The sequence below is a fragment of the Protopterus annectens genome, chromosome 15.part0 (assembly GCF_019279795.1).
Source record: "Protopterus annectens isolate FY-2018-M chromosome 15.part0, PAN1.0, whole genome shotgun sequence".
NCBI lineage: Eukaryota > Metazoa > Chordata > Ceratodontiformes > Protopteridae > Protopterus > Protopterus annectens.
Genome location: NC_056749.1, coordinates 404,593,302 through 404,616,849, shown reverse-complemented (window position 1 = coordinate 404,616,849; position 23,548 = coordinate 404,593,302). Strand labels below are relative to the sequence as shown.

Sequence of the window (23,548 nt, the reverse complement as noted above, 5' to 3'; positions counted from 1 at the left end):
CAGATGTTAGAGTTAAAAAATATATTTGAAAAGTTAAACAAGGCTCCACACAAACTTTAATATCCAAAAAACAGGAGACCAGGATCCAGCCACACAAACCACGTTTGAGCACTTTCGTCTCTCTAATAGAAACTTCTTCAGAATAACACGGCATATTACCCAACAGCCTTATATATGCTATTTCAACTTAACTAATTAATAAAATAATGTCCTTAAAGGACATAAACATTTAAAGAGCAACACACACACATATATATACATACATATATGTATATGTGTATGTATATGTATATGTGTATATATATATATATATATATATATATATAATTGCACTCGCAGTACAAAAGAAAAAATGCGGTTAAAAGCATATAAAAGATACTTGACAAATATTTTAAAGAACTGCCCTTGGATACTTAGACTCCTGGGATTTTCTGTCTAAAATCAAGAAAGATATGTATACTGATAATCTGATCTTTATCGCAATTGATGTTCGGGACTTATTCTCTGTCATACCCCATGACACAGGTATTGATTGGTTTTACCAATATCTTTGCCAGTACACTACCCTAAATCATAACACCATCTTAACAATTGGAACATTTGTGGAACTAGTGTTAGATACCAACATTATTACCTTCGAACAGCAGTTATCTAAACAAGTTAGAGGTAGGAATGGGGGCAGCCTGTGCCCCCATCTTTGTGAACATAGTACTGGCATTTTGGGAAAAATATATTTTTTAATTGTCCTTGCGCTAACTCATGGACATTTTACGGTTGTTACCTGGATGCTATCGTCATTTTGTGGAACAGTGATATGACAGAACTAGAAGGCTTCCTTGAATTCCTGAACACCAGCACATATATTTTCTTGAATTTACACATTCTATTAGTGTTACAGAGGTGAATTACTTAGACATTACCATCAAGAAAGATGTGGTCAATAAACATTTCACCTCCACTGTTTTCCACAAGCCCACCTACTCTAATAGCCTCCTACATTTTGATAGTTACCACCCCTGCACCAAAAGAAGGCTTTAGTAAAAGGATAGGGGGTGCGGCTTGCCAGGATGATATCTGAATATGATCAATTTCTATAGCAAATTGAGACCCTTAAAGGGATGTTACTACATGGAAGTTATCCAGATAATTATTTGAACAACATCCTTCAGGAGGTAATAAATAAGAGAGCTAGTGGCTATTTATTTATTTATTTCCCCGTCTTGGTACAGGGGAAGGGTTATCAAACAAGGACAATCAAGAGGCTGACCTTCCATAAAAAAATCTGCTATTTTCAAGTTTAATCAGCATTTTTACAGCATCAGGAATATTATTGAACAGAACTGGAACATTTTTAGAACTGATGCATAACAGGCACAGTTGTTTGGCCCTGTTCCCAACATTGTATATAAAAAGGAGTGTAGCATCAAAAATATGCTGAAAAGGCAGAAATATGATCCTGATATAGGGGCAGGGATGGTTAAGTGCTGCTATTGCAAACAATGCCAGTATATCATTGAAGCCAAGGAGATTTGTATTCCCAATTATGGGAGGCACACTATACGAGGTAAAGTCTCCTGCAGCAGTAAAGGAGTAGTGTACCTCACCCTATGTACCCAATGTCTGAGTTTTTACATTGGTAAAACTAAAAAATGTGTTTAGAAGTAGAATTTACCAACACTGCTGTAACGTCAGTAGGAAAGATGTTAAAAATGCACTAGCAGGACTTATAGTAACCAATGAAGAACAAGGGTTCAGATTCATTATTATTGAGCAGGTTAGGATGGGTGAAAGAGGTGGGCCACTCAACGATTACCTAGAAATGGCTGAGCTTAGATGCCAAATTAGGACGAATATATCTGAAGCACCGGGTCTTAATAGTGCAGTATCCATCAGCTCTGTTCTTGGGCTCAAGGCACACTTGTATGACAGTCATAGATACCTACTTTTAGGGTAGGATGCTAATAAACAACAAATACATATCTACTTTCATATGCATAAATATTGACATCTGTTGCTTTGATTATTTTTAACGTATTATGGGATATATTTAATTGTCAATACGTTTTTAATAGCATTTTTTATTTTTTTACTGAGAGTGTAATATATACGTGTGTTACTCTTTTTTTTTTTTTTAAATGTTTCTATGTCCTTTCCGGACATTATTTTATTAATTAGTTAATTATGACTAATTTGTTGGAGTAGCATATATAAGGCTGTTTGGTATTATGCTGTGTTATTCTTGAAGTTTCTATTCGAGACGAAAGCGCTCAAACGTTTGTGTGGATTTGATCCTGGTCTTCTGCTTTTTGGATATATTTGTAAAGTTACTTGTGGTAAAACCTGCATCAACAGTAGGTCCTGCTGGACAGAAAGAATGCATGAATGTGTATTGAGTTGTATTGTAACTGATCAAATGTGTACATTTACCAGCGAACTCGAAGGGTGGAACGCTTGAAATGGTGTAGCTTTCAGATGCTGCCACAGATCTTGGCAAAGCTCTGTCTGTATATTGTAACAGAGTCGGGTGACCGGAGGTGATGTCATCCTCTAGCTAGCCTCTGGTTTCTTTGGAACCTTTGCAGCAGCACTTAAAAATCTGACGGGAAAGTTTTCTGACAGGATATATCTCACATCCACACAAAGGGAGACCTCATCTGAATTTTGCTGTGATAAGACATTCAGCACACACCAGTTTGCCTTGGTTTAGTAAGTCAGAGAACAGTAATTCTTTAATCGTGGACATTTTAGTGAGGATACTGCAGTATTTTTTGCATCTGTGAGAAACTATATCTCTGTGGTTGAAACTCTCTATTGTATTCAGTATTCTCCTGTTCTCATTTTATTTATTAAATATTTTAATACTTTTCATTGTGGCTGGTCCTTTAGAGAATGCTGTTAACATCTTGAGTACTTATGCTTGTTTTAGTGATGCTCTGGCTGTTCCCGAAAGCTTTGCTGCCTTGGTCACACACTACCATTTGTATTGGTATTAATTTTTGCACCCTTTTTAAGAGCGTAGGGTGGCTGACTGGTGGCACCATGATTTACCTCAGAGTCTTGGCAGAAAGGGTCAGCTTTTCCCAGGTGTGTGTCTGTGTGTGTCTCTAGTATCAAAGTATGTATGCCAGATACTGGGAACAGGGACACAGTTCAAAAGTGGTCAATGTGGAATTTTGTGTGGTTTTGGAGATAGGCCAGCCCCAGGTCCAGAGCATTCCCCCTGTGTGCTCTTATGGAAAATTGTGCTTGGTACAGGGAGTTGCATCTGAAAATACTGAGTCCACCTTTGCTGTTAGTGACCGTCCCTCACCGGAGTCTGTGGTGAGGATGGAGTCTTTGATTGCTGGCCCAGAGTTGGGACCCATCACAGTAACAGTAGCAACATATCTTTTTGTGCTGAAACAGAGATGCAGCTTTGCTCCTCCACCTCCAAAAGAACAGGCAAATTACACATTTTTCTAACAAACCATCAGTGAAATGCTCAAATTGCTATAAATTGAACTCTCCCTGAAACGTGTACAGATTTAACACAGAACATTCCATTTTTTAAGCTGTTACCAATCATGTATACCTGTGAAATGCCCTGATAAATAGGCCCATGCCATCAGTACACTTTTAAGTAATGCATGCAGATGACAGTACTATTTGCTAATTTAGTATATAAATGTGTGGTAAACTGAAAGGCTGCCAGCCCAGCTAGATAGAATTTGTCATTTGTAAATATTAATATGGTCCACAGGCTTGTTTCACAAATATAAGAAAACTGTTATGTGCTGAGCTTTAAGATTATAACCACAGTGCACTGTGCTGGAAGAAAGCAGAAGTGTGTATAAACTCTATTCCTATGTAATGTATGTTTTATGGTAGAAATTGGGACATACAGAGTTGGCTTGCAAACTCTTAAGAAAATAAGCTGATAACACACCATCATAAAATTCTTTACTTATCTCAAGCTAAGAGACAGGATGTCTAGGCTAGGAGTTTCTTTCTGTTGTCTTAAGACATAGATAATTACTAGGTTTTGAACATAAAGTGTATTTTATTGCTCTTTGATTTTCTGGCAGCTGCAGATAAAGAAATGTTAAATTTTAAGTTCTGTTAGCCTGGGAACTTAAGCAGAAGTGACAAGAATGATGTAATCTGAAATGGATTCAGCAGTAATGTGTCATCAATTTAAGAATGATCTCTGAGAGAAAGAGAGTGTATTTTGTTCTGAATCTGACAACTCCTCACCAGCATTTGCTTTGCAGTGTGAGTAAGACTTGGATCTTAGTATTTCTCTTAAAGGTAGATAGGAAAATGGTCAGATCAGTCTAAATGATTTCTGCATTTATGTGGCTGTCCTACAGTGTTGTTTTTAACAGTTTCCTGTGATTTCTGAACTCTCTATTGTCACTGTGTTGAGTTAATAAGTATTGTCTTGTGCTTTTATTTATGAAATATTTTTAAACCTTTTAACTGGCTGTTTTGTGTAGAGATATTTAAGCTCTTAAGAATACTTGCATGTATTTGGTGATACTGTACAAGCCACTCCTAAATAGCCTTCAAGTCTGAGTCACACTTACCAATCGGATAATAACAACATTGCACAGTAGAATTGGACTTCCTTTGGTAAGGGCCTTTATGGTAGCTGATAGTGGTTGGTGGCAGTCTGTACTACCTTATAGTCTAGGCAGAAGGTGGCATAGCTAGTGAACCTGTGCCAGCCTTCCCTAGGAGTGTGTGTCCGCTTCTTGTGCAGGGACACAAAGTACTGGTTGGACAGAGAGGGTGCTGGAGGTTTTGGCTTGACCACTCTGCTGAGAGCTGAACCCTATAGCTGTGCCAGTGGGGAGTATTATTGGATATCTGGAGGGAAAGGGAGAAACCAGCCCTAGACTGACTGTGATCTGTGTGCTCTAAAGGGAAATTATACTTTACTGTGTGTACTTGTTATCCTCCCGATGTGCGCGTCCCTTATTGGTGTTAGTGGTGAGCATTGAGGCTCCTTGATTAGTGGGTCAGTGCACTGGCGTCACAACGTGAAACACATTTTTCTTGCATTTTTCAGCTATATACTGCAGATGCTGAAATATTTAAGTATACCTTCTCAAGTTCAGTAGTCTTCTGTGCAGATGTATCCCAAAGTAATAGCCTCTTATATGTTCTCCAATAAACAAGTTTCCTCACCTTCAGGTTCCCTAGCTACATGGTTGCCTTTTTATGGGGTAGATTCAGGACTGTTAGCACGGTGAAGATGCAAATGAGTTGTGAACTCGTTAGAACTGCTGAATCACAAATGCTTGGCTGTGTGTAGCAGATGCAAACACAGTGCAGACACTTCCTCTGTGTTTGTTGCTAATGGATTGCAACTAAATGATTACTGATAGGGAGAAGGAACAATCAACAGCAATGCAGACTGCCCTACCTCCAGTTCGTGTGCCAGGTTCGACTTGGTGTATACAAGTAATTTTTCAAGGTTGGAAATGTAAGTAAGTAGCACTCAATTCACAGGTTCTATTCATGAACATGAAGAAAATAAACGCCAGAAACCAAAATGTAAGAACAGATAAACACTTTAATCCTTTCTCAATACAAAACAATGCATTGTTTTGTATTGAGAAAGACTTATATAAAGTGTTTATCCAGTGGTTTCCTGCCTTGTTCTTTGTATTCATGAACATCCAACCTCCCTTTCATTTTTTGACAACTGTATATTATTGCCATTTAATATCCTCAAACTTATAGAATGCCTTACAGACCGCAGGTCTCTGATTATTGGTCAGATAGTACAAGAATGAGCAACAAATACTGAGAGGTAAGACAGAGCTGCATTTTTCCAAGCAATAGTGATAAATGGTCGTGTGTAAACTCTGTGCAGTACATCCAAAATGTTATACATGTGCAAATAACTTGTGTTTTTAAGTACTGTGGATGGTGGTGTAGTTGGTTGTATGCAGATTAATTTACATTCCCTGCTGCAAAGCTGCTTGTGTGGCCAAGAAGGATAAGGCACCCTAGCTGTGTTTTGAAGGTTCATTGGAGCGAGATTTCAAATCCAGACTTGGGTAGAAATATTTCATATGTAATAAAACGTTTTGTAGTGTTTGTATCATAGATTGCTTTTCTTTATTTTTTTGCCAGTGTTTTGTGCGGTGTGCGGCTCAGTGCAAACAGAGAAATGGAGAAAATGAATGCCAGGTTTGGCTGTGCTTACCTTGTTTGCATGATGCTTGGTGTGCAAAACCAAGCTAGTGGCCCACAGGAAGTGGACAGAACACCTGCAGGCAGGGCTTCTGTGAAAGTGCAAAGGTTAAAAAGAATACATTGTTTCAATTTTTGCTTTCCAACAATCAACACCGCTGTGTGGCAGTTAGCAAAGTTCCCCCAACAGCTGCAGTCAAACACCTGCAGACTGCCAGTAATTAAAAATAGATGCATTCAAATAATTCTGTTGGGCACTGCGCAAATACGCTAAGCAGTGTTGCATGGCAGTTAACACTGAACTTAAGAATGAGTAGGAATACATGGAAATGTCATTAGTCCTGTGGCAGCCGGTCTAAGTGTAGGGCTGGAGTACAGATGGTCATGGTTTCTAGTACAGGGTCTGCAACCTATTTTTACTGCTTACTGTTGAGACAGTGCAGTCTATAGCGATGGACTGTAAAATATATGTTTCGGCTTTCTTGTGGCAACCGGTAAGTGTAGGACTGCCATACATATGGTCATGAGTTCTAATACAGGACATTCCAGAGATTTTTACTGTTGCATTTCCCTTTTATATTCACTCTCCCTTATAACACTTGAGGTAGTGGTGCTGTTATGAATTATATGTATGAGGGGTAAGACACCCTTATTGTGTTCTTCAGATGTATGACTGAGGGTATACGGTCTACTATATTTTTGTAAGTATAATTCTGCTTTCTGGACTTAGGTGGCCTTTACAATTAAGACACGTACACAACTGGATCTGTATACTAGAACCTTGTCAGGTCACACACGTACACATGTTAACACCTCAAACTGTCAGCTGTATTCATGTATGATTCCTAACTGTTTGAGCAGCACTTCTGTGGCAAAGATGGAAAATCAATGCTGTGGAACAAATGTTTTGTCCTTTATGCCTAGGTTTGAATCCCACACTTTACAAATCAGTTTTATCGGTGTATAAGGCCAAAAACAAATGTCAGGTCATGACATTTATACCCCCAGTACAAGTCTGCAAACTTAACTTGCCTAGCACTTGCCTTCCAATTTTCAGTGCGTATTTCCAAGCTACATCAGAAGACACAACTCAAATTAAGGTTAAGTGTCTGATTAACCTTCATATTTCAAATATTCATCATCTTGCTTAGCACTGCTGCTGAATCATTGCTCGAGTTTGCACATTGCCATTAAATGTGGTAACTGGAACTGGCAGGAAAGCGTCACTTTCTGTTGCTGTAGGTTGGATGTTAGACATGTCTGTTGTTAATAGGGAAGTTGCCCAGTTTAGGACACATAGGTGGAGTGCCCAGGAGTCCAGTATATTTATTGGACTCCTGGTAAAGTGCCAATACAAATCTGAGGCGTGGAGTAGTTTGGGGCAGGCTGTAATGTAGACCACGGCAGAGACAACCAACCACAAGATATCTTCCACACAGAGTCTTTATTAGACGTAGCAGAGGCAAAAAGACTGGCAGACAAAATTAAAACTAGCGCTTTCGCCTGGCTGATACCAGGCTTTATCAAGATGTATGCATGAGAAACCCTAACGCATTTATACTATTCAATGGTCATCTGACCTACAGCAAATTGATTAATTAGAGCAAATCAAACTAAATTAAATTAATATAAATACATTGCAATTTTAAAGGTATAACAAAAGAATTGATATATGAAAGAATTGATAAATGTATATATATGCGACTATGAAAACCATTCCTAAAATTGTTTAAAACCATTGAGATTCAATTAATACATTAAATTTCTAAATACTATATAAATATTCTAAAAAATATGTATACGTTTGTAAACTTGTAAAACTTCTAAAATTTTACCATACAAATGGCTGTGCATGTAAACCTTAAAATGCACCTACCACAAAATATAAAATTTGCAATTTAATGCATGGTTAGTGAAGTGAAATTAATGAATATTAAGGCATTCTTTATACCATAAGTGCTCCTAACTATAATGCTGTATAACTACAAAGAACAATCATAGTAAATCGTGTATTATAACCTGGCCCTTCTAATCTTCAATACACTGTGAATACTAATATTGTCATTTAACCCAGGGGGTTTAGTAGCATTTAACTTTAATTGCCACATCAATTCCTTATATTCCAAGGATGTTTCCCAGTCTCCCCCTCTTGGGTTCTGGGTTTCTTGCTCTAGTACCATAAATTTTAATTGCATGTTGGGACATTTTAAGGAATGCTTGTAAAAAGCATTAGTTTCTTTCCCTTTTGCAACGTCATAAAGATGCTCATAAATTCTTCTTTTCAGAGACCTTTCAGTCTTCCCTATATTAAAACTTGAGCATTGGGTACATAAACCAAGGTAGACTAATCCTTTACTTGCACAGTTGTAGTGTCCTGCTGATTTAACCTTAAAATTCCTTGCAGTTATATGCAAGTTGTTGTTATTAATTATGTATGCACATTGCTTACATGCCCCACATTTGTATGTACCTAGTCTAAGGGAAGATTGTGCAACCATATCGTGAGACTGTCTTTCAAATAAACCCTTTAAATTGACGTTCCTTGTATTCACAAAGTTGGGTTTATCCAATATTAACTCTTTAATGTCATCTTGCAATGTTAGAACTGGCCAGTACCTGGTCACAGTTTTTTCAACTTGTGATGAGTCCTTACTAAACGTTTGAATATATAAATTACGTGTCTCAAATTGGGCGTCTCTCTGGACACTTCTATTCTCATTTGACAGTATACCTAAGAGCGGAAAATATTTACATGTTCTGTTAGCAATAACTTCTTCTGCCAACTTATTAATTAGATGCATAGGATAACCTCTTTCTAAAAATAAAACTTTTAAAAAGTTCATTTCTTGCATAAATAGTTGTTCTGTACTACACATCCTAGCTGCCCTAATAAATTGGCCTTTCAAAATACCTTTCTTCTGGTGGAAAGGATGTCCACTCTCGAAGTGCAGATAGGAATTAGAAAAAGTCTTTTTCCTATAAATTTTGGATTGAAAAGTGCCAGTATGCTGATTCTTAGAAAGAGACACATCCAAATAATTCAAAACTTCATCACTAATATTGTATGTGAATTTTAAAAATTGTGTGGACAAATTAATATAAAACATAAAGTCTGTGAATTCATTTAGGTTACCATTCCATAACACACAAATGTCATCCAAATAACGCTTATAATGTGTGATAAACCTCGACCAAGGGGTTAAAAATATAAATTTATTCTCCCAATAGTGAAGTACGAGGTTGGCATAGGATGAAGCACATGGAGCACCCATGGCAACTCCCTTTTTTTGTTTAAACAGCTCTCCGTTAAAGTATATGTAGTTGTTATCAAGAATAATCTCCATAAATTCTACCACCAATCTGATGGTGTTTGGGCTAAATTCAGATGACTTACATAACACTTCATTAAACCATTCAAGACCAACCACATGAGGGATACTTGGAAACAATTCAACAATATCTATACTGATCATAAAATTAGTTGCATCATAAAAATTACTTTGGATACCTTTAAGGAAGTCCCAGGAGTCTTTACAAATACATTCCACAGAAAGGACTAGATGTTTAACAGTTTCATCAATAAACTTCCCAAGTGGTTCAATAATACTGCCTGCCCCTGCCCCAGCCACAATCGGTCTAAATCGTAAGGGGTCCAAACCTTTGTGCACTTTAGGTATTCCAAAAATTACTGCTGTAGTGGGTTTGTTTACGAATAAATAATTATATAATTTTTCATTAATTGCTCCTTGCATCAAATGATCATATAATACATTTTTAATTTTTGCATAAGCAATATTAATCTCGTTTACTGACACAGTGCTGTATTGTTCAGTGTCTTGCAACATATTGTACATATGTGCTTCATAGTCCCAGTTGTACATCAATACCACCCCTCCCCCTTTGTCCGGTTTCATAACTTGTATACCTTCCTTCTTTAGAATGTTAATTAACTGAAATACTTCAGTACTTAAATTTGAAGGTTGAGAAGACCTGCTGACAGAAAATTGGTTTCTTAAATCATTTTCAACCAATTCTTCAAAGATTTTTAATGCTGGATGTGTAGGAGGATTCAGTGTGCTGGGTCTTGTGAAACTTTCATTCAAGTATGCTTGCCCTTTAAAAAAGACATTTAAATTTAAACGTCTAACAAACAATTTTAAATCCAGAATGATGTAAAGGAACAAATTGTAATTCTCTAGTAAACAAAATAAAGTGCTCAGAAGTTACTTCAGTATCAGTATAATTGTAAATACAAAAATTGTCCTTCCTTGTGACCAAGCAGTTCGTTATGGCAGAGTCTAACATAATACCTCCATTTTCATTATCAATAAAAACATCAGATACTTCTATCTGCGAAGATTGCCCCAACCCTGTTGTTGGTATGAAACACTCTTGCCCCCCTGTCTGCCCTGGGGGTAATGAAAAACCTGGTGAGCGTTCTTGTTAGTTTTTTGTGCTAGACTCTCACTTCTTCGGGGAATATCCTGTGCTGGGGAAGTTACATTATCAAAGTTATCTAACTCATCCATTCTGTTATATGCTATTGGGTCAGGCTGTGTCCAATGCTACTGGTATTCCACACATTGGAGAGCAGTGTAGGCATCATTTTAAAAGACCAACATGGGTGCAAAAGGGATGCAGTCAACCATTGACTGAATTTGAGATTGTGGACATCCCATAGCTGTGCAAGTGTAACAGTAAGAGTATTTGTAATGCTTGGAAAGCTGAACATAGGCAAGACTGGTATGCATAATGCTCTTTTTTTTTTTTTTTTTTTCTTTTCTGTTCTTTCCACAGCTGATGTTGAAATAGTTCAGTAGACGTGCTCATGCTGCTGAAATGGAGAGACTGAGGGAAGCAAGTGGTATGTATGCACAACAAGGGAAGTAGTGTTGTAGCTTTAAAAGTTAGATTTTCGGGGAGTTTTATACAGGTTTAGCAAATTGAACATGAATAGCCTAACTGTAAAAGCAAGTATGCATGCATTAGTCTGTAGCACAAACCAGCTTTAGGAGTAAAGTGTAAGATTGTAGTCAGAGGTTCTCTGTTCAGCTAGCACGAGTCACAACTATACAGTACTGCATTCTATAATATTTACATTAAGTTAAACTCTTAAGTGCCATAAATGCCCTGTTAACTGTAATCTGTATAACTGGAGCAAGTGTATGTGCAGTATATGCACATTTCAAGGATTACTTTCAGTAATCTGTATGCATAGTTTGCATTTGTTAGGGTGTATACTTAAATTTAATACTTAATATAAAATAGTTTTATAATTGTGTTAATGTATTTTATGTCACATATGATGGTACTAATTTTCTTTCTCACCACAACTATCATCTCTTTATTTTCTATTATGTGTTGTCAAAATGTCTCCATGTCATCCATGTGTACCAGATCACTAAATGCGCAGTGAGGTAGCCCAGTCCCAGTGGATCAGCCTTCCCCCAATCCACCAGCTCTAGCACCAATGGCCCAGCACATCTAGGACCCAAACTGGTAGCACTTCCTTTGCTGGCCCTGTGCCCTCACCTTCAGGTAGTACTTCCTCGGCAGCTGGTGCAGTGGTACTATCCGTGAACAGTGAAGGAGGTGGGGATTTCATCACATGGTGGGAGATGCCAGGATTGGTGCTTAGGGCCATGCACTGCACTATTTATGTACACCTACACTGGATGGAGATGCTGCCCTCCCTCATGGTTTATTTAGAAGACTTTGAGCCCTCCAGCCACCAGCAGAGTAAGGGGACCGTGAGGACTCTATTGTCAGTCTCCATGTTTGATGGGCATGAGCCTGTGTTGTCCCATCCCCTCACCCCAATCCTGGTGTCCCTCAGCATCCCTGTGTCTTGTCTTATTTGCATTTGCTTCCACACATACCCAACTTGCCTGACCTAGAAATGCCTATGTCCCTTACCCAGCATTTCTCTTACTGAATTAAAAATAGGCACCGGTCTCTCAAAAAATGTTGTCCCATACATGGCTCTCCATTTCTCATGTATGTCCTGTTGACACACTTGATTCAGTCCATTTGGCTGTACAACATGATTATGTTGCTGTCATCCCCCTCTGCGGAGGTGACTGTCCAAATTCAGCTAATCTGTACATATCATTTTTTTACTGTTGAAAAATGGATAGCTGTGGTTCTTTCCTACCTCCCTCTTGCACATTCCTGTATTGCTCTTTTTGTCCCCCCATTTGCTCACCATTTTGCCACTTTCCTATCTACCCCATTTTAACATCTATAATCTGGGCAAAAATAGAATCGCACACCACCTATGAACACACAAGTAACAGAATAAGCAATGGATCTCTTCACTTTTTGGCCTCTGTGCGGAGTTGGTCACAGAGCACCAAAGCTTAACTACGAGCAGTACTACAATGCTGTGGTGGCCTCCATGTAATCCTGCTTAACCCTGCTGCAGTACGTAAACACAATTGCATATGCTGAATATACTGTAAAGAATGTCATTGCATTATCGCTCGTAAAAAGTATTACATACACTTGGATTCGAACCCAGTATCTGGGCTCAAAAGAAATGTCAATGAATTTGCACCTGCTGCCACAGAGTCAGCTAAGCAGCAGGTGCATTTCATAGACTTGGTACTAACTCTCAGACTTTTGGCAGTACAGCTTGCATTTGTGCATTGCTTAACTATGCGCAAACAGGGAAGGCAATGTAAATGTGCATCTCACATGAGCAAGCACTTTGCCAACTATCGCACAAACCTGCTGGCTCACCGTTGTGCTATGTAAAGTCACTAATTAGCTTGTATTACTGGTGTTTACTGTCAGTTTACTCTTCATGCCATGAAACTACATGTGGAAACATCACAAACTTCTCATTTCACGACAAACTACAAAATAATCCAAAATACTGCTACATGTCTGGAAAGCAGTGACATTCACCAGAAAAGATAGTCAGTCTTTCGATAAACTTTAATTTCCATAAAAATAAGAGCTTTCATTCACTGAAACCATGTGTGAACTTCAGACTTTTCACCAACAGTAACAGCTCTATTTAAAAAGACTCCAGTAAAATGATGCCATCATTACATCACTTAGTGTTTTAAAGGTCCAGCCACCCTTTTCTTTAAAACATTTTTTTTAAAACATTTTAAATATAAAACGATTACAAGTACAAGACCAAACTGCCTTATTATTTAAATAACTTGTTTTAACCCCAAAGGTAGTTAACACTGTTCAACTTTTTCTTTGCCCCAGCTCCCACATTATGGGCTCCACAGTTTTAGGACAGTTAGCAAGTAAATACTCCAGATCATTACAAAAATGGCAGTACAAATCTGTACTCTTTGTATATTAATTTCGCTCTCAGCCCAGATGCAGCAAACAAGCACAGAAAATATCCGTACATAGTTAGCATAGTTTAATAAGTGAATATTGGTGTCTCTGTGTACAGTTTTGCATTGCTCAAATGTAAATGTTTGTTATACACTTGGATTCATCCACGCTTCCCATCTCCATTCCATATTAAGGATTTTTGTTTCATGACACCAAATTTTTAAAAATGGAAGTCTTTGTCCAAAACATGTCTTGAACTATAAAAATAGTAAATGGATTTGTCACTTGTAACCATGCAAAAAAATATATTCCAAGGTAAGAATTCCTCTTTGTGAAACATTACAAAGTGTGACACTGTATCAAAAAGGGACAAGTAATGTATAAAAAACCTAGAGATCCCAAATGTATTAAAGAGCAAATTTGGGAACTGGCAAAACCCAGTGGTCTGGAATCCCACAGATCGTCGCTGGAATTAGCAGTTCTTAGCAGATAAATTCGGGTACTGTTCTGTCATGTGACTTTCATGAACTGTGCACCTCCCTGGAAGTATCCATCTCATCTGTAACTGCATCCTCTGCAGTTTTACTCCCACTTGATGCACTTGGTATAGCTTGACCTCTGTCAGTCAGCTTCTGCCATATACTTGAAACAAATGGACAATGAACAGCATATTTCTAATGAAGAAAGAACCATAAAATTTTCCAGTCTCTTGCCTTTATCAAGTCTTCCATAAATTCTGGAAACGTTTTCTGTTTAATAGTAGTGTGTATGGCAGTTTTCACCCAGCAGTCCTTAGCCACACACACTGTTCTCCTTTGTTAGTTCTTCCTGTACCAGCATTGCAAAGGTCCTTCTGTACCTGTATTCCATGAGTAGGAGAATTTCTGAGAGGTCCTTGCTGAATTGTCCTTAGTTATTTAATACCACCTTGGGTCTGCTTTGGACGTCCTACTAGATCTATGCTTTAGTAACCCAATCGGCCAACTATAGATGTATTTTGGTTACTGGCATCCTCTGGGTACTGAAAAGAAAAATGAGTTACAGTACGTACTTAAGAAGGATACCAACTCGTGCCAGGATTTTAGAAAAGGTGAGAGAACTAATTAGATGGCTGTAGCTGGTTGTATGAAAACTAAAATGTTAAACTTTTGGAAGAGGGTTGCACTGTCTTAAGATTTGTTCTAGTGTGGACCTAACACGGTATAGTGTCCTGAATCTTCTGTTTTACTGTACAAGTCAGACAATGTTTTTATTTTTCATCATCACACAGTTGAACCTTAGTTTAAATTTGGTATTTTAACCAGCTGATACGTTCTTTCATATCACTTTGTGATCTTTATGGGTTACTTGCAACAATATTTTCTTTTTCCAAGTAATCGAACTCTGCCCCATATTAATACTGTGTGTAATAAAATCTTGAGTGCTGACTCAAATATCTGTTGTCCTTTGGTCCTACTTCCTCTCTTATTCAGCAGACTTGTTTATCTATTACTACACTATGCCTGCAGGCTAGCCTTTAAGCTGACTAATATTCAGGCTGTTTGTGTGTTTACCTCTGTTAAACTCTTGTGGTTTTGCAGTCAGGATTTTCAGTGAGACTTTGGATCTAAAAACAGTAATGGTGGGAGTAGGCTGCTGTCTTATGCCTGCATACAGGTCTGCATTGACAGTGCCTTTACGTAAAGTGACCCACCCCAAAGACATTTTTATCAAACTGAAAAAAACATGCTTTTCTCTCTCTGAGGTGCAGAGACTGCCTTTTCAGTGTTAAAATACTTTGCTCCATATGTACCCCAAAATATAAAATATTTCTCGTTACTGCTTCTGGCCCAACTTGTTTATACGATTTCTGTTCTGCAGCACCAATTTTATTTATTTTTTTCTGTGCATCTTGTGTATACAGCATTATTTGTGTATTTATTGTGCATCCTGTATGCATGCTGTTCTTTGAGATTGATGTACAGGATTACTTGAGGCATAATTTCTAACTATGCAAGTTAATGTCTCAGATGAATATTTCCAAAAGTACTAATATAGTCTGAATACTGTTGAGCAGGTTGCAGTGTGAAATGATCTGAAAGGGTACTTTATTTTATAGGCATTTAATCTATTATCTCTTGTCATAGCCCACATCACTTGGGCATTTTTTTCAAAATTAAGTATTGCTAGCACATTTACATTTTGTGCTTTTAAAGCTGGTGTTTTTCTGCGTTTCCTGTTTGCAGTTGCTTTTCTGCATGGTTCTTTGAAGGATGCTATAGAAAGGTGGGTTTTCCTTCTCTGTGGGAGTATGTCTTTTTAAATTGAAGTGTAACTTGCAGAAATCACTGAACTGAGAGTGCTTCATTGTGTAGTAATCTGTTTTGGTAAAGAATGCAACTGACAAGGTAAATGCAACCCTTTGCCATAACACAGATGGACTAGTTTACAGAGTATGAAAATACCAATGTATGCGCTAGAAGTAAACATTGTATGTTACTGCCTGTAAAGAAATAATTTCAGAAATAAAATGCAGGGTTTAAGGCTGAATGCTCATTGAGTTGTCCAAAAGTTTAGATTTATTCTTTGTACTTCTGTTGTTTTGTTTAGTCTGTTTAAATCAGTGAGACACAGACATAATGAACCTTGTGTGTGTTGTCCCTTGAGAATTGAAAATGGCAGATTATTGATTTTTAGGTTTCATTCAAGCACTAGGAGTTGTGGACTATACCCTGAAGTGTGCTTTTTTGGGTGGAGGATACCTTTCGAATGTCTTGTACATAACACCCAAGCATTCATTGATGCAATGAGCACACCAGTAATTACTGTACGTGCACAGTTTCAAGTGACTGTTATTTCTTTGGAATTGGCAGAGTTGATTGGTTGGGAGGGTCAGACATGTATTCCATTTCCTTTTTTCCTGCTGTGCTGAGAGGCAGCAGAATGGTGCAGGTACAGTAAAAATTGAGCCTATAAAAGCTGAAATGTGTGTTAAGATTGTTCAAGCAGCTTGTTTCAGAGCTATTAGACCTTTCTAAGGTTTGCAGACCTTAGATGTTTATGTATATTTGCCAAAAGGAAAATCTGGCTGAATACCATCTCACAACTTGCCTTGAGCCCTGTCTTTGGTGTCTCTGCTGTCTGGTACGGGGATGACATGCTATCAGACTGCTGCTTCAGTCTTCACATGGCCTTTTTGAAGCTTCATGCAAATAGACAGCATAGCAATGAATGTTAGGGCGCATGCTGGCCACAACAGCTCTGTTTAGTGAATGCTAGCAAAATGCAGCTTTTCCTTATGAATCAAACCTCACAGACAAATGCAGGTTTCCACTATATTATAAACTGTTAAATCTTGCAACATTGGTGATGATTTCATTATTAACAAATTTATTCAGAACCCCGGATTCACAAGATTTAATCAGAATAAATTAATGCATTTCCCCAATGAATGCATTAATTAGTGAGAGTAGCACTTATTTTAAATATTGGTTTCTGTTGCAGCCTGGGTGCCAGAGGCTGCTTTTGAAATTGTGTGGTGTTGATAAGGGAACACTAAATGACCAGATATTCCACAGCTTAAGTTATATGGGTTATATTCCGGAAGGATATAACAGCAGGCCAGGTTTCAAAGCGCAAGGTCACCTACCACAAAATGGCTCTAAATTAATTGACTAAAAGACAGATTAGGGTGCCAAGCCCTTCAGAACTTTCCTGCTGCCAAAGAATGCAATTCTGAGGTTTTCGGATAGACTGTCAACTTGTGTTCCTTTGGACAGAAGTTCATTTTTTTTTGGGGGGGGGGGGGCTTAACTTTCTTTTTCAAATATTTACTGTTTAACACTTTCCTGTTCAGGAATGTGTTAAAAATAAACTAGAAGTTTGTGTTTTAATGGACTGTCAAGACTTTTTTTTTTCTGTAGTTGTAAAAGTTTAAAGTATTTAAAAAAATTCTGTGGAGAAATTGTTTTCAAAATACTTTTAACTGTTTTTATGTTTGTCACTTAAGACTTGCCAGTTTTTACTGCTTTATTCCCTGGGAGAGATGCACAGTTTTCAGCCTGACCATTTAAAACTGTTGGTTATTTTTCCAACCACAAAAAAATTAAGCAAAAAGACTTGCCACTATGGCAGGCTAGCATTTTGCCTCAACTGAATGTGGGTGACACTGTTGTGGCCATTGGTTGCATCTCAAACCATTCCTGTTTTACCCTGTATCCCTCTGGTGTAACACCTACAGCCACTATGAACTGGAGGGTTAGACACATCCTCTGCGGCTTTTGGAGGTTCCCTCAGTGGCATGGGAGAGCCATCATTGTCTGTCATGGGAGAAAGCTTCCCTGTTTTAGAATGTTTTTGCCCATCCCTGGAAAAGCTGTTTCTGCTGTTAATACTGTTGACCCTATTTTTCCAGTCAAAAACATCTAGAAAACTAAGCATGTCTACTTCTCAAATTTCCTTTGACAGGGCTAATTTACTGGGTCTGGATCCGGGTTTACTGCAGGTTATCGATTCTTAATAAATTAGTTTCTGGAAAAAGAGAAATTAGTTTCTGGAAAAAGAGGGATACCAGTTTCGGGATACCAATTTTGAATCTAGACAGGAAGATGAAGGAACATGTACAGAGTTTTCTCCTCAAATTTCTGATTCAGACTCTGAGGAGAGCTCAGATGTTCATTGTGTTACCCTGCTGCAGTCATCACACTTGGGTTATCCTGCCGTCAGGCGGTCCCGCACTCGGCCTGAGTTCCAAAGTCTTGGGTCTGGCGTCGGTTGCTATCGCTTCTTCCCTGACGTCAGAGCGCCAGGGGTATATAAGAGGCATCCAATGCCATTTTCTTCAGTCTTTCTTGCCACGCGGTGGCCGAAGCAGAAGCAGTTCGCAAGTGCCGGTCGGCCGACACCTGAGATTTTTGATTTGAATTTCATTCCGAAGTCTTCAATAAAGCTAAGTACCCCGTTGGGGAACCTTTTCTTGCCTCCGTCCGATGTCAGAAAAAGTTAACAATTGCATTTCTTGTGGGAAGCAAATGCCTCATAAGGACTTCATTCCTATTGTATTCCTTGCCTAGGCCCAGACCACGACGTCACAGGTTGTCGGTTTTGTGCTACGTTTAATAAACGAACTATCAAACGCCATTTTGACTTCGCACAGCATTACTTTGGTAGGAAATTTAATTATATTATGCCGTCGGAGCAGCCGACGACCAGCATGCATAAAAAACGCAAGGATAAGGACAGGCAGCCTAGGAACAAACCAGACTCCGAGGCCTCAGCTGGGCCTGTCGCCGGTTCTCCGGTTTTCAGTGAGGTGCCTACGCATCCCCTGACGACCGCAGAACTGGAACCCCAGACAGCTGTGGATTCTCAAGCGGAGTCTACTAGGCCGACGCAGCCATCTTCATTAGGCCCTTCTGACACCAGAGCAGAAGTAGACCCCGGTGCAGTGGAACTGCCTTCAGTTGCAGAAGGTGTCTTTAGACCGACTACACTCACCATTAAATCTTATGCTAAGCTTAAAACTCCATTAAAACCAAAGAAGACTGTACATCAGTCTATAGTTAAAGGCCCCATGCTTAAGATGGCTGAAGATTTGATTACCCTAATCAGGGGTTCCCATCCCCCTCCTGATAAAAGACCAAGACAAGAGGAGGATTATGCTTCCTCTGACCAGGTTTCAATTTCCTCAGATTCTTCTGAGGAACAGGATTACACTTTTCCATCTTATGAAGACTCTATTCCCTCAGCATCTCCCCCTGAAGACTACTCCTTTGGGGAAACTTTACATACCATGAGGAAACATTTCCACTGGGAAGGCCAGGACTACTCTGATTCTAAGAAAAGGCTCTGAGAGTTCCTTTTACTACCCCAGCACAGACCTCTTGCTATTCCCTCCAGTTTTGGATATTGTGGATGATGTTTACTTGGAGTCTAGTCTAAATCCAGACTCTCTACCTCCTGCTCCAGCCAAACCAAACCAGACAAGATACTACAGAGTACCTGACTCACACAAATTCCTTTATAAAAGTCCTGTGGCTGACCCAGAAACAATTTCCCAGGGTCCTAAGGGAGCTAAAGCTTCTATGGCTAAAAATCATGTGCCCTCTGAAAGGGATTCCAGAGCCCTAGATAGATGGGGAAAGAAAATATACACCTCATCAACTCTGGCTATGAGAGCATTAAATTGTCAGTTTCACATGCTGAAATATCAGCAATTCCGAATGTCTCAATTAAAACAAAAAATGAGCACACACACACTGAACAGTCTGAATTCAAGGAAATGCAGGATCTGTTGCATGCAGCTGAACAGGTGGGCAAACATACTTTGCAATGTGGATTTGATTCATTGGAAGCTTCCGGTAGAGCAGCTGTTACTGGCTCTGTCATACGGAGACATGCTTTGTTAAAAGAACAAACCCTTCCTGATTATGTTAAAGCAAAATTATTGGATGCACCTTTACAGCAGGATGTATTATTTTGGTGTCAAAGCAGAAGAGGTTTTAAAGAAAATGGAGGATAAGGCAAAGTCTATGCAGACGGTCAAGGATTTTTTGCAGGTACAACCCCCTCGTTTCAGCAGAAATTGGCCAACAAAAAACTGGTCCTTTCCAGCTTCTGACAGATCACAGAGAGGCAAATACAGATGCCCAAGGGGCAGAGGTCAGTCACAAGGCCCTTACAAACCTCGCCAATGGGGTACTGCTACCCAGAAAGGAGGAGAAGACAGGCCTCAGGCTAGCAGAAGACAAACACAATGACTCACTACCAAGCAAATCTCTCCTGGCAGCTCCCTTGGGAGAAAAATTAGCATTTTTTGCAGACGACTGGCACATCATCACAAAAGACAAATGGGTTCTAGACATTGTCTCTCAAGGATACAGATTCCACTTTCATACCTTACCAAGGATAAAAGGAATGCCAAACCTGCCACCAAATCAATGGGCAGAGGCACAAAAACAAATTACAGCTCTCATGGACATGAGAGCCATTCAACAGGTACCTACACAGGAGCAAGGACAAGGATTTTACTCAAGACTCCTAGTCCCAAGAAAGGACAAAGCATGGAGACCCATTCTGGATCTTTCAATTCTGAACACCTATCTGCAAGTACCAAAATTCAAGATGCTAACACTACAGCAGCTTCTTCCCATGCTGGGCAAGAATGCTTGGCTAGTAATGTTGGACCTCAAGGAGGCATACCTGCATGTCCCTATCAGACAAAATTGCAGAAGATACCTCCACTTCATTGCAGGTTCAACGCATTATCAATTCTCTGCACTGCCCTTTGGCTTATCTACTGCGCCCAGGGTCTTTGCCTGGCACCAGTAATTGCATACTGCAGACAAAGAGGAATTCAAATATACCCATACCTGGACGACTGCCTTATTCAAGCAGAAAGCAAGGACATTCTTTTAAAGCATCTGGCATTTGTCAAACACCTAAGTTGTCTAGGGTGCACAGTAAACAAAAAGAAATCAAAACTAGTGCCCTCACAAAACATAATATTCCTGGGTGCCAGCTTGAATACAACGGCCCAGATGGCTTATCTCATGCCGGACAAACAGCTGACTCAATATTTCAAAATAATGGCAACAAAGACCCAACTCCCTGCAAGAAAAATTCTGCATGCCTTGGGATTCATGGCATCTTGCATACTACTAATAGCATTTGCAAAACTGCATATGAGGAAATTACAATGGTACCTGAAAAGCGTATGGACTCAGCACAGCCACAGCTTGGAAACAATGATACCACTCATTCTCTGCCTTCAACAGGAGTTTCTATGGTGGGCACAGGCATGTCACCTCAACAAGGGTCAGCCTTTCACCTTACCCACAGCCAAGCATACTATGACAACAGATGCATTGGACTATGCCTGGGGAGCACACATGGCAGGACAGTGCATTCAGGGCAAATGGACTACAGATCAGAGGCATCTGCATATCAATCAAAAAGAAATGCTAGCAGTACAGAATGCCCTAACAGCTTTCAAGAACCTCTTACACCCAGGACGACTACTAATAAAGACCGACAATACCACAGTAATGTGGTACATAAACAAGCAAGGGGGCACACATTCCTACCCTCTATGCAGGCAAGCAATGACCTTGTGGAACACTGCACTGTCTTACCAGGTTCAATTACAAGCACAATTCCTGCCAGGAAAGAAAAACACATTGGCAGATGACCTAAGCAAGAAACATCATGGATCCACACGAGTGGAAACTAGATCCACAAGTATTTGCAATGATGGCTCAAAAATGGGGACGCCCAGACATAGATCTGTTTGCAAGCCCCCAAAACTACCAACTTCAAAAATTTTGCACAAGGACATTCCATCCACAAGCTTGGAAAGTGGACGCCCTCTCAATCAGTTGGAAAACATTAACAGTGTATGCCTTTCCTCCACTGCCTCTTCTAGCAAAGGTACTGCTGAAAGTCAGATTAGAGAGGCCACAAATGATACTCATTGCACCAGACTGGCCACGCCAGCATTGGTATCCAATTTTAAGGAACATGGCCCACGACCCACCATGGATTTTACCACAAATTCCTCACCTGCTCACCCAGTGAGACAATCAGATTCTACACAGCCAGCTCAAGACTTGACTTTAAACCTGGCTACATGACAAATTACCTAAACAACCAGCCAACACCTCTATCCAAAGCAGTTATGGATGTCATTCTGGAGGCCAGGAGGCCCAGCACCAGGAAAATCTATTCAAACAAATGGAGAAGATTTTGTGCCTGGAACCAGGCTAAAGGCCAAAATCCCCTTGAACCAAACATTCCTCAGATTCTACAATATTTAACTGAGATGTTGCGCAAAGGTCTTTCCTTTTCATCTATTAAGATCCACACCTCAGCAATTTCAGCTCATTACAACACGGATCCTCCTTTATTCTCTCATTCACTCCTAAGACGGTACCTCAGAGGGTCTAAGAACATAAGACCGCCAAGGAGAGCACCAACACCTACTTGGGATCTCAACTTTGTTCTGGAAAAGCTTACACTGCTGCCCTTTGAACCAGCTTTTTAAGCTGATTTAAAATTTCTTTCATGGAAAACTGCCCTGCTACTTGCAATAACCTCCGCTAGAAGAGTCTCAGAGCTACAGGCACTAATGGCAGTGGAGCCTTTCCTCATTTTTCATCAAGACAGAGTCTCTCTACGAACTAACCCTTCCTTTATGCCAAAGGTGGTATCCAGTGTGGCCCTAAACCAAACCATTCATTTGCCCACCTTTTTCCCAAATCCCCAGAACAAAGGAGAAAGACTCCTGCACTCTTTGGACATTCACAGGCAATTACGTTACTACCTGGATAAAGCTAAGGCTTTCAGAAATTCTGACCAGCTCTTTGTAGCCTATGCTACAGGATCACAAGGAAAAGCGATCTCAAAACAGACCATTTCTAAATGGATAGGGCATTGTATACGTTTCTGCTACACGCATCATGGGAAACCGGTACCTGCTAACATTAGGTCCCACTCCACCAGGGCTACAGCTACATCAGCAGCCTTTCTCAGGGGAGTGCCAACCAAGGATATTCTGGAAGCTGCAACTTGGAGTTCAGTGCACACCTTCACCAAACACTATCACTTACCTCTATATTCTAAGACTAGAGCTGGTTTTGCCACTGCAGTTGTGCAGGGCCTACTAGCTCCTTCTAACCCTGTTTAACTCCACCTCCCATCCTTAGCTTTGGGATTCAACCCAAGTGTGATGACTGCAGCAGGGTAACACGATGAACATAGTACAGTTTTGTACCTACCATAAATGTAGATGTTAGTGTTCACCCTGCTGCAGTCCAGGTTACCCTCCCTCCATCCCCTCTGAACTAGCTGAACTTATCTATACCACTCTATCCTATTCAACCTCTGTGGTGTATTTGCTTGTGCCTAAAGGTATTTTTATCTAGCTATATATATATATATATATATATATATATATATATATATATATATATATATATATTTTTTTTTTGTCTATCTATTGGGGGCACCTGACATCTGGGGCAAGAAAAACTGAAGAAAATGGCGTTGGATGCCTCTTGTATACCCCTGGCGCTCTGACATCAGGGAA

General features: G+C 39.5%; 1 long non-coding RNA gene across 1 annotated transcript in view; it reads left to right on the top strand.

The window, feature by feature from the left end:
• Positions 1-23,548, top strand: part of LOC122789711 — a 228,406-nt gene that overhangs the window by 148,889 nt on the left and 55,969 nt on the right. The window contains exon 2 of the long non-coding RNA XR_006362867.1: positions 10,981-11,047. This is a non-coding gene — a long non-coding RNA (uncharacterized LOC122789711). The remainder of the gene's footprint in view (positions 1-10,980; positions 11,048-23,548) is intronic.